The sequence below is a fragment of the Bos taurus genome, chromosome 1 (assembly GCF_002263795.3).
Source record: "Bos taurus isolate L1 Dominette 01449 registration number 42190680 breed Hereford chromosome 1, ARS-UCD2.0, whole genome shotgun sequence".
Taxonomy (NCBI): Eukaryota; Metazoa; Chordata; class Mammalia; order Artiodactyla; family Bovidae; genus Bos; species Bos taurus.
The window spans coordinates 26,555,328-26,568,141 of NC_037328.1; the positions used below are offsets into that span (position 1 = coordinate 26,555,328).

Below are 12,814 nucleotides of genomic sequence, written 5' to 3' on the forward strand. Positions count from 1 at the left end.
ATTGTTCAATTCTTGGAGGTTTTTCCCCTCCCCCGCCCAGGGCCTCCAAACAAATCTATTCAACTTCTGTAAAAACAAAATGTTCCCGAAATTCTTTAAAGTTTACATCTAAAATCTGTTAAGTCAAAATGTTTTTCCCCACAAAATCCTGTCATATTTTGAAAGACATTCAAACCAAAGCAAAAACTATAAATAAAAATAGTGCTGAATATTAAAGGGGAAGAGAGAAGCCAATTTATTAGATATAAGAATTTTTATTGTCTCAAATATTATAGTTTCCAGCACTTACCTTAAGTTCCACATGAGTAAACTCAAAAAAAAAAAAATCTGGTCATTTAAGCAAAATGGGTCCACTTAAGCATCAGATTTCATTTCTCATCTACCTTTAAGATCAATGCAGATACTAAACACAGTTTTTCAAGGAAGACTTACTCTTCTAATCCCATTGCTGGGTCACAAGAAGCAACCGTATGCCTTCACACTCCATTCCTTGACTGAAATCCAGTCTCCAAGATTTGAATCTTACTAGGAAAAGACTATATCAAATTACCCAAAGTACTTACTCAGAGAAATGGAGAGAAATGGAAGCATTTGGGGGAGCTGGGTCTATTAATAATACTCAGTGAAGAGAAAAGGGCAATTTTCCCCTCTTGGAGAGTGCAAGTATATTTATTGTGGTAAGTCTCCTTCTTTATGTAAAAGATACAAAATCTGTTGAAGCCATTTGTTAGGATAGTCTATCTTAACAAAGGGCAGAAATTCAAGGTCTAAAGTTTCTGAATCTCAGCAATGTTAAACAGGGCTTTACAAGGAATTTTCGATTCGAAATACTGAGTTAAATGGGTTCACGCAGCACAGATTTTTATTGTAGACCAACCTAATTTTCACATTTTCCTCTCTATAACAAGCTAGTCGTTTGTTCTCTGCACTCATAATGAAAAGAAAACAAGACTTTCTTTGTTTGTGTACATTAACTCCATGCTATAAAAGTTATTCAGTCAAGCTTCACTATACTTTCACCTTTAAACCTTAACCTGACTTGTAACAATATTTGTAGCCTCTAAAATTACACTGGTTGAACCCAGACGGAGTTAATCACCCTTCACTGTCTCAGTGAAAAGTATAATGACCTACCATTTAATGTGAAACCATTAAAATCCTAGAAAGGGCAAGAATTCACATCGTGTGTTTATAAATACCGTGCAGACATGAATCCATACATTCAAGCTACCAAGACACTTTTCATATGACACTTGTTTAGAGAACCAGATGGAAAATAATGACTGCTACACACTCAAAGCCAGAAGTGTCTATTCTGCTGCTTTATACAGTGCACCTTATACTTTTAGCGCTGACATAAATTAATTCTAACATTTCATCTGGAACTAAACAAAGAAAATCCAAATCAAAGTTGGGTAATTCACGATATTTTTTTCCTTTCCCGAACTACTGCTGCTTCCACACAGGGCAAATCCATCAGCAAGGGCCTTCATGTCTACCCGCGAGGCCTGTTTCAAATCCTACCTTCAGGACCATTCTCCCACACAAGTCCAGAAGCCCGTTCTCTCATCACACTCAGGGCCTCTGCTCCAGCGGCTGCACCCGAAACTCTGCCACACAGAGCCTAGACGGCTGTTCTCCATCTCCCTGATACCAGAGAGTCGCCTTCATCCCCATCTGCAGCATCCTCTAAAAAATTCTCCCCATTTCCACGCTTGCCTCTATAATCTATCCTTCCAGAGACTGCTGAGTAATCTTTTCATTTTTTTAAAGCAGATCATGGTACTTAAGAGAATGAAAACTGCATACCTACAGGGACATATATGAATAGTTAATTAATAGGACAACACAGGCTGAGCCTTAGAATCTGAGCATATGCAACGAGTGGAAGGTGCCGAAAAACAAGGGTGCAGGGAGACTGCCTCGATCCAGCTCCAGATGACAGTTTCCACATCTGAGGACAACCCTGAAGGGATCAGACAATCTAATTTTTCAGGAGAAGCTAGAACTCTTGGCTTTCATACAACACCGTAATATTTAAATGTTGCCTAAAATTTTAAACAATGCAAAGTAAGTCAAATATCCCTGCCAACCGGCACAGGACTTGTTGAGTGATGACATTTTATAATCTCCCCCTTTGTTACCATACTTGGACAAAACGCCCCTTCTTTTCCTCAAATTTACTTAGCTTTTTGTTACCTCAGATCCTTAGCACTTACTTTTGCCCATGGTTTTTGCATTCATTCTTATCCTTTAGACCTCAGATCAAAAATCTCGACTTCAAACCTTTCCCTGACTACTTTATCTATTAATATCAGAAGTCCTCCCCACAAATCACCATCATATCACCCAATTTATTTTTTTCTTATAGTGTATCTCCTCACAGAAGATGATTTTAATGTTACATTGGTAAATTTCGTCTGTAAGCAATGGGTTTCCTGGTACAGTAATAAAACCCACTTTCAATAAAAATCAATACAGAATGTGCTAAACTGAGCCAGTTGAGACACACACACACACACAACTTTCGAGCTTCATTACTTCATAAAAGCACATTACCAGGCTGACTGGTTATTGTTTGTTTACTAAATATCTACAATAGTTTTTTGGAAGAAGAGCGAAAAAATACTGTGTGTTGTATACACATCATATATATATAATGTGTATACATACACAAGTTTATTAATGTGCTTATATGTGTATGCTTTCTACTAAAATAGTTAATATGCAAATAAATATTAATCTGCCTCAGTGTGGTTCTGCCAGATGGACCCTGAGGAGTTGAGTCTCCTCATGTTGATATAAGGCAGTGGTTCTCAACTTGAGGTAATTTTTTCCCCTCAGAGGTCTGGCAATGTGAGGAGACATTTCTGCCTCTCACAATTAGCGGGATGATATCGACATCTAGTGATACAGGCCAAGTAGGCTGCTAGACATCCTACAAGACACAGGACAGTCTCCAAAAGAAAGAATCAACTGGCTCAACATATCATTAGTGCTAAGTTGAAGAAACCCTTAAGTTTGTCTCACTCCAATTTTGCCAAAAGAAATAAGAACCAACCTATATTTTTTTGATTTGGGGATGTAGGGAATAATTTTAAATTAGTTCCTCAATACCATTGCAAATTTTTTTTAACATTGTTTAACTGACTGTCAGCATGTAAGTTGGGGCTTCCCTGATGGCTCAGAGGGAAAGAATCTGCCTGCAATGCAAGAGCTGCAGGAGACTCAGGTTCAATCCCTGGGTTGGGAAGATCCTTTGGAGGAGGGCAGGGCAACCCACTTCAGTATTCTTGCCTGGGAAATCTCATGGACAGAGGAGCCTGGCAGGCTACAGTCCACGAGGATCGCAAAGAGTTACACACGACTGAAGTAATTTAGCACCCATGCAAAAAACTTTTGTTGTTGTTTTGATTTTGGTTTACACCCAGCACAGTATCTGGTCCCTTCTAAGCCTTCAATAAAGAATAAATGAATCTAGCACCAGTGATTTGTTATTTTATGCTTCATATGGAGCATGTAACTAAATGTTGGCTGAATACATGAAGCATTCAGGTTGAACTGAAAAATACTGTTGAGTTCCAGGGCATATACAGATGGAAGAAAAAAAAAATTCTCTTTGGCCTCAAATTATTCAGAATCTGACATTGGCAACAAATAATATAACACAATAAAATTTATACAGTCCTACAATATGGCATACCAGACTAGCACACTAGCACAGAGAAAGGTCAATTCACCTAGACTTGAAAAACTGGAAGATGGAATGGAAGGGATAGGAGTCCAAAATGTCCCTCTAGACTTGATGCCTGGCCTGCCTCATATGTGTTGAGTACTAATTTAGACAGAAGGAGAGGAAGAAGAAACAGCACTTTGAAAGATGAGACTTAAGTTGGAAAGACCAACTAGTTTAGCCTTGCTGAAGTAAGTAGGTGACTTTTGCAAGTAAGAAGAGAAACACATTAAGGCCCTAATATGTGAACATAAATGAATTTCTGTCTTAGTAGACACACACACACATTTATTGGGCCAGACCTCTCTGTTGCCTCCCTACTATGGGATTCTGTGAGCCTATAATTTCTTCATTTGATTACCACAGGAAGGGCCTGCCCTTAAACATCTTTCTTCATAATGTTTTTGCTACACTTGTTGCCAGAAAGTCTTTCTGAATACATATAGCATGATCATGAACCAACGCTATAACCTCAAAATTAGAATCGCTTGTAACTCCAGGAATCCTCCAGTGGCCTAGTGGTTAGGATTTCAGATCTTCACTGCCGGGGGCCCACAGATCACTCCCTGTTTGGAGAACTGAGATTCTGCAAGTAGGGTGAACCAGCCATTTTTTTAAAAAAAAGGAAAGAAAAACTTGTAATTCCAAAGAACAAAACTTATCTAAGATCATACATCAGCATTCATGCAATCTGGTGTCCGTTGGCCTAAGGCTTTGTCTGAATCACTTTTATGTTTCCAGTGTTTATCCCAGATTATGTTACATAGTGCTTACTCAGCAAATATTTGTGGCTTCAAGTTACAACTTGAATCCACTCCAGACTCCATGTTTTTCCTAAATCAATAGTGCGTATCAAAATTGCAATGTAATTGTTGTTGTTTAGTCGCTAAATCATATCTGATTCCTTTGTGACCCCATGGGCTGTAGCCCGCCAGGCTCCTCTGTCCATGGGATTTCCCAGACAAGTACAAGGAAATCTTCTCCAAGGGATCTTCCTGACCCAGAGATAAAACCTTGGTCTCCTGGATAGATTTTTACCACTGAGCCCCCTGGGAAGCATACTGAAATTGCAATGTACTTATCAAAGGATGAACCTGTTCAAAATTGAGCTTCGGAAACGATCATTTCCTTTCATTTTCCCTTTAACAATATGTCCCTCTAATTGCATATACAGGTTCACATTATTGTAATCTAAATAATAATAACAAAGTAGGCAGGAGGCACTCTTTATTTTATGTTCTTCTTTCTGATTCGCTCCTAACCTTCTAGCCTCTCACAGAGGAATCTTCTCTTACCACGTACACCAAGGTTTCTCCCAAAGCTGTATATCTAAGTTAAAAATTCCCTTCAAATCTAGATGAAGTGGGGTTTTTTTTGGCATTTTAGGCATTGTAAAATGCTCCAGTGGACAACTCACTGGCATCATAAGCTCAATCTACCAAGGTACAAATCATAGTTTGTTTCTCTGAACAAACGGTTCTTGCTTATTAGCCCAGGAAGTCTTCTAAGAGTCACATGAAATACCTTCATCTTGCATATATTCTATCAATTCAATTTATTGAACTCCACTACCCATTCCTCTACCCAAAAACTCTATACCTTTCCATTTGCTTCATTTCCATCAATACTCTATGTATCATCTCTCCCTTTTATTTTAATAGCCTTCCAAGTCTTCTCAGGGCTTCCCCTGGTGGCTCTGGTAAAGAATCTGCCTGCCATGCAGGAGACCTGGGTCTAATCCCTCGGTTGGGAAGATCCCCTGGAGAAGGGATGGCACTCCAGTTATTCTGGCCTGGAGAATTCCATGGACTCAAAAGAGTTCATGGGGTCTTAAAGAGTCGGACATGTCTGAGTGACTTTCACTTTCACTTTCAAGTCTTCTCATGGCCTGTAGTATTCTGCCTGTTCAATCCACCTACCATGCCACTGGTTGGGAGATCTTTCCATCCCACCCAAGACAGCAGGTCTTTTCCTAACGAAAACCTTTCCTCTGCTACATAATGAAATTCAGTCTACTTAGCATGGAATAAGAGAATCTTCATATTCTGACCACAAGTTTGTCCTTACCAGCACTTGATCTGTAATTAATTCCAAACTAATTCCAGTTTCCCCAGCATTCAACACAACTTATCTTGTTTTTGCTAACACATACATGTTTTTTCTGCTTAGCAGGAGGCGCAAACAAGCAGAAAAAAGGATATTCAATACTTACTTCAATTATTCTGTACTCCTAATCTACTTGGGAGTATATTTTCCCTTCTTGCATTTCTAGTACAACATATGTATTTTTTTCACCACATTCTAGTTTATCATATAGCTCCCTCAATTATCAAACAGTGTGAACTTCATGTGTAGGGACCATAACTAAATCCATCTTCAGATTACCAGTGCTTAGAAGTCTCTCACCTTCTCCAGGAATCATTATATTAAATGGCAAGTACTCAAGAATAAGAAAAAATTGCACTGTATCTTTTATGTCCACCTATTTATGAATGAGTTTCAGCAATGCATCGGTTTTTAAATTTTCCTTTTTTAATAACTTGAGGTTCTTGAATTCTCTAGATGTTTCTCGACAACCTCAAATATAGAGCTCATCACTATAGATTCTTAAAAGAAACAAACATTTAAATCTTTCTTCTTAGCACTACTGAAGGTAAACCCAAATATTGTGAGTTCTCTACTATTCCATTTATGGAAAAAATAATTAACATAAAGGACAGCTGAAATATCACATAACATAGCCTTATTTATCTTTCATTTATGGGAGGATTTATTATTTTTTCATTAGATACACGTTTTTTTTTTAAGAATGATAAAATGTCAGTTCAGTCTCTGTCCATCAGACAAATGTTTACTGACTACCTACTATGCACTAACTGTGCAGCAACTATTCATTGTTGTTGTTGTTTGCTTAGTCACTAAGTCATGGCCAACTCTTTTATGACCCCATGGACTGCAGCTCCTCTGTCCATGGGATTCTCCAGGCAAGGATAATGAAGAGGGTTGCCATTTCCTTCTCCAGGGGATCTTCCCAACCCAGGGATCGAACCCTCATCTCCTGTACTGGCAGATGGATTCTTTACCACTGAGCCACCAGGGAAGCCCAGAGCAACTACTGTGCTAAGTCGCTTCGGTCATGTCTGACTCTTTGTGACCCTGTGGACTGTAGCCCACCAGACTCTTCTGTCCATGGGATTCTCCAGACAAGAATACTGGAGTGGGTTGCCATTTCCTTCTGCAATAGCAACTACTTGGGGTCCTTAATTCTGTAATACAGTCATGGATCATCCCTCACAGAGATGTGCTGCTGCTGCTGCTGCTGCTAAGTCACTTCAGTCGTGTCCAACTCTGAGCGATCCCAGAGATGGCAGCTCACCAGGCTCCTCTGTCCCTGGGATTCTCCAGGCAAGAACACTGGTGTGGGTTGCCATTTCCTTCTCCAATGCATGAAAGTGAAAAGTGAAAGTGAAGTCACTCAGTTGTGTCCGACTCTTATCGACCTCATGGACTGCAGCCCACCAGGCTCCTCCATCCATGGGATTTTCCAGGCAAGAGTACTGGAGTGGGGTGCCATTGCCTTCTCCGCACAGAGATGTGAGACTATTGTAAAAAAGCAGAATTTAAATATCTATGGAAATGAATTAATACTGATGCTAATACAGTGCTTTAAATAAGAGAGTACAATGCCTTTAAGAGGGTCTGTGAGTAAAGAAGGAAAAGCAGCTTCCTGAGAAAGTGACTGTGAGCACATGTCAAGTAAGCAGCTGTGACAAGCATATTGGGAATACTGGACCAGGACGAAATACAGCAATATAAAGGGGAATGTGCCATGCTGCAACCAAGAGCAACACGACAAAATAGGCAGATGGCTCCTTTGACCTTGAAACCTCCCCACAACTTTCCCCACAACTCTCCCCATTCTCTTCAAAGTTCTTCTGATGTTAGTACTATTAACTCATACTTAATTAGCATTAAATACCACTATTCTAATATTTTGCTGCTTTCCCAGAAAATACATTTATATGGAGAGATACAATGAGCTAATATTTATAAGATTTATGTGTGCTAAGGTTTGGAGGTAAAAGTTCTATACATAAATTCGATCTATTGTGAGCCTGAGATGATGTCTTTATTGAATAAGTACCATAATTTACAACTTGTCTCATCAACAGACACGCTATTTTATTTTATTAAGCAAACGCGCACACACACACTAGGTCTCAGAAACTTAGCAATGGTTCATTTATATATTACCTATTTTGGACTTTGAACTTCTATTACTTATTAAGTATTTCTTACGAGGAAAATAATGCCTGTTTCCATTTAATCTCAAAATTCTTCAAGATACTATCAGATGAGGACTCTCAGGCTCAGAAAACTTGAGTAATATAACCAAGTGTACATAGTTCACTAGTATATTATCTCTATTTTCTTATTTTTCGTTTTGAAGCTCTGGCATCTGGGGCCTTGCTGACTGGGAAAGATGACTGCTACTCACTTTCTAGAGATAGCGAACCCTCACGGAAGGGCATACTCTTCAAATACAAAGCAACCAACCCAGAGTCCACACGCTGAACCACCTATTCCAGCTGGCCCTTCTGCTCTAATCACCCAAGGCCACGTTCCCAACTAGAGACCTACCCTGTGGCTGACAGCCTGATGAAGTCATTGAAACTAGTCAATCCCCAATCTTCTCAGCTTTCATACTGTGCCTTCCTAGCTCTTTCCCAGGAAAACCACAAGAAAGCCTTTTGCCCAAGTTCTCTCCTTTTTCCTTCAGCCTCTCAACCAACCCCGGTGCTTCTCCAGGTAGCAAAGTCCCTGCATGGAAGCCTGTGCCTCCTGTTTCTTGGATTTCTAAATACAAACCTCACGACCATCACTTCTGTGTCTGCGTGTCTTGCCATACCTGATTAAAACAAATCCTGGGTATTTTCTAACACAGCTAGTGACAGAGCCAAGATGAGAGCACAGCCAGCCAGACACACGTGTGATGTCATTATTTATGAACTGAATGAACTACTCAAGAGGTTGAAATCTTACCCACCTAATTACTCTAAAAATGACACAATTTCCCAAATTTATGACAATGACTCATCTGAAAATCAGGTCTTTGTACCACAGCATCAATGCTTCTAATTTGGTTTTTCGTTTCTTGAAGGAACGACTTAAGTAGTCCAGAAGGGGGCTGGATTCAAAGAACATTTTTAACATGGGAAGTTTGTTACTGGTACTTTTCTACTACTCTCCTGGCCCCCAACTTCACCTTTCACTTCCCCCAGCCTGGCCCCCAAAAATCCAAAACGGCCTCACCGCTTTCCACCCCTGACACTTCCCAGTGTCTGACACCATCCCACCCTCCAAGGGAAAACTTCCATTCCCCAAGTGCTGAAGAGCTGAACTCCAAGTAAAAGAGGACCTTTAATCTGATTAAAATAATTCACAGTAAATTGCAAATCTCTTAATCCTCTTAGAGGCATTAACATTTTTTTTAAATTGGGGAGGGGAAAGCAACTTGATACAACCTCTAATCGTTGGCATTTTTGTACAGAGTAAACAATAATATATTTTGCTTTATTCAGATAGAAATGGCTATCACATTGGCATGGCAATCTGCCCAGAAATCTGTCTCCAACCTGTCAAATTAACCCTGGGTTTTTTCTCTTAAGAATATCTACCCTTCTTCTACTTGTATTTGTTTGCTGTTCTTTTAAATTCCTGGTAAGAGGTCTTAAGGTTTGGAGGGATATCTCTGTAGAGATAATTTTTATGTTTCAGGTTTGTAAATCAGTGTCTATACCAAGCAACAATCATAAACCAGTTCCCTTTAAAAAAAAATCTTGATAAAGAGGACAATCAGCAAAATAATAATAAAAACAACACTATTCATACTTAAATAGACTTGAGAACATGTCAAGCACTGTTTTAAACACTTACTTACTTAACCTTCACAGCAACCCTATTATTCCCATTTTACAGATAAAGAAAACAGAAAAGTGAGATGAGCTATTATGGTGACTTGACTGGGCAGCAATCAGACCAGATTTCAAACCTCTGTACCATTGTAACTCTGAAGCTCACTCCCTTACAATCACTACACTCCACTGAAAGATACACTGATGAAAAACTCAGAGGTAAAAAATCTAGCTCACTATGCTGTTCTGAGGTTAAAAACTACAGAATTTAAATCCTGGAAGTGACCTAAATATCAGTTTCAATTCCAGCACTTTACAGGTGAAGAAACTAATTCACTCAGGGCATGGTGAAAAGCTACTTAGTGACAGATTCAAAGTCAGGGTCAATCAAGTCTAAACCCAAGTCATGTTTGCTTCCCTCACTTAAGAACAGTCTCTAGAAAAATCATAGCAAAACCTACAAACTCCACATAAAGGCAGAATACAAAATTCTGTCCAATCCATTTAGTAGGATCCGGTAAATAGAAACTACCAAGAACTCCCATTTATAAATTACTTACTAATTTGGCAATTTAGGTTTTTCCTCTTTCCAATTACTCACATGTCTGTTTCTAAAAGACTGAAATTTTATCTAAAAACAAGAGGGAGTATTAATTCCTTTTATAACCCCTGTCGAAGCAAATAAATTTTTGTACTGAATCAATTAATTCACTGAATGTGTTAGTTGTAACACTTAGTAGCTATAGACCCTCATAGTTTGAAAGAAGACCTAGATAAGTAAATGAAACACATGATGCTGGGTAAGGTCACGGTTCTGCAGACTGCTAGGGAAACACATAATGCATGCATGCATGCTAAGTAGCTTCAGTCCTGTCTGACTCTTTGTGACCCCATGGACTGTAGCCCGCCAGACTCCTCTGTCCCATAGAATTCTCCAGGGAAGAATACTGGAGTGGGTTGCCAATCCCTTCGCCAGGGGATCTTCCCAACCCAAGAACTGAACCCTGGTCTCCTGCATTGCAGGCAGATTCTTTATCACTGAACTGTGGGGAAAGACCCCAGGGAAACACAAAAGGAGTACATCCAATCTACACTGGATGGGTAGAAGGGGTGAAAAGGGTTGCTTCTGGAGAAACAGACACCTAATTTATTCATTAGGCCAAACAGTAGTTGGGATGGGGGGAAAGGGAGGTAAAGGAGGTAAAGAAACAGATTTAGATAGAGCAGTCCCAACCCGAGAAACAGCATTAGAAGAGTCAGAGGAATAAGAGGCTGAAATTTGGTTCATAGGCAAGGAACCCTAATCAGGCAGGTGTGCAATCAATACAATCAAATCAATAAGGCCAATACATCCAAAGACAAGGTATTCTCTCACAAGAAAATAAATTGCAAAAAAAAAGAAAAAGAAAATAAATTGCACATAACATTTCTGTGATTCACAGAAAAGGAAGAGTGTTTATATGGAAAGAATAGGGACAAGAAACGGACAATAGAAATCAACAAGACTTAGGCAAATTAGCCAATAGGTTTTCACTTCATTTTCTTAAAGGCTGCAGTTCTCAACTAGAGAAAAAATTTCCAAATACACATGGAGGTGGTGAAGAATCCATTATTATTAGCAAGCTATTTTCTCAGAGCATCAAATGATGCTCATCTTTAAACATGCCTCCTGTGGACAATGAAATGCTGGTGACAGTTTCCAGCTTCAGATGAATCGGCTCTCATTGCTCAGGGCACATTACTGCTTCTGACCTCTTCCCCTGCCCGTGGCTTGACCTTCTTCCACTCCAACATTATTCCCTGCCTCGTGCCTGTGAGCATCTCATATTATTCGCAAGCCATGGCTCTAGAATTTAGCATGAGGAGGGCTGCCCATGATAGATGTCTAACATGAGTAATGCTCTTAATGACCCCCGATGGGACTCTGCCATATTTTCCCAGCAGGATGAGTCGTTGGAAGACAAAAAAGAAATTCTGCCTACTTTACAGTGAAACATAATGAAGACAAGAAATTTTTCCAGAGTGGAATATTTTACTTAGATTTGGTAAGAAATGACCAGTTGGGTTTTGGTGGTTTTTTTTTTTTTTTTTTAAGTTAACAAAAGTTTCTCCATATGTACTTAGCTTTGCAGTATAGCTTGAACACCTGAGCAAATTATCTCATTTCTATGTCACCTAAAGAAATCCTCCAAACACCATTTTAGAAATACATATGAATTATGCACAAAGTTTCCTCACAGAAATGCTAGATATGCTCTTAAAAGCTGTGCATAAATCAATATCTTGTAAATTAAATAACATTTTCACTGAAAATTATTTCTGAGATGCTTTATTTTCATTTCTCATTAATATTCAATTGGCAATGATTACTGACCCTTTAGATTAAGCGTCTCTCCTGATAATACTTCTGTCAAAGAGCTAATGGTCTATAAAACCAATAATAAAACAAATATGGGAAACTAGGTTTTAGAAACGATCCTACAACAAATATATGCAGAAGGTAAAGGCTTCTTTGCAGTTCAGCCTTAGCCCCAGTTTTACTTCTATTTCTTCAGATTTCCTCAATGGTTGTTCTCAACCTGTAATTTATATGCAACACAGTGGTGTGTCTCTTAATGGCAGTCAGTAAACATTTAGATGGTCTCTGTTGACAATTTCCCCTCTTATTCAAGAATATATTTATTTATTCAAGTTCATCAGAGGCTCTTAGCTCATCAAAGGACTTGTGGTTTTGTTTTCTTTGTTTGTTAGCTTTAGGACAAAAGAATAAACATAAACAGTCAAACTGATCACTTTGTCTTCACTTTACAAACTTCAACAGTTTGTAAAATGTAAATAACTCCCAATAAAGGCAGAAGCTTTTGGTTAAATAAATAAGCCATTATCTAACTATTTAGCTAGTAACAATACAGTGAGGATGACCAAACACCAGAAAAGTAAAAGCTTCTAAAATGCTGAAGAGAACAGACAGTGAGGGGATACTGATGTTTTTAGAGTAGGAATAAACACCAACAGGCTTCCCTGGTGTCTCAGAGGTTAAAGTGTCTGCCTCCCATGCGGAAGACCCGGGTTCAATCCCTGGGTCGGGAAGATTCCCTGGAGAAGGAAATGACAACCCACTCCAGTATTCTTGCCTGGAGAATCTCATGGACGGAGGAGCCTGGTA

General features: G+C 39.1%; 1 protein-coding gene across 10 annotated transcripts in view; it reads right to left on the bottom strand.

The window, feature by feature from the left end:
- Window positions 1–12,814, bottom strand: part of ROBO1 (roundabout guidance receptor 1) — a 1,295,994-nt gene that overhangs the window by 438,809 nt on the left and 844,371 nt on the right. The window lies entirely within an intron of this gene.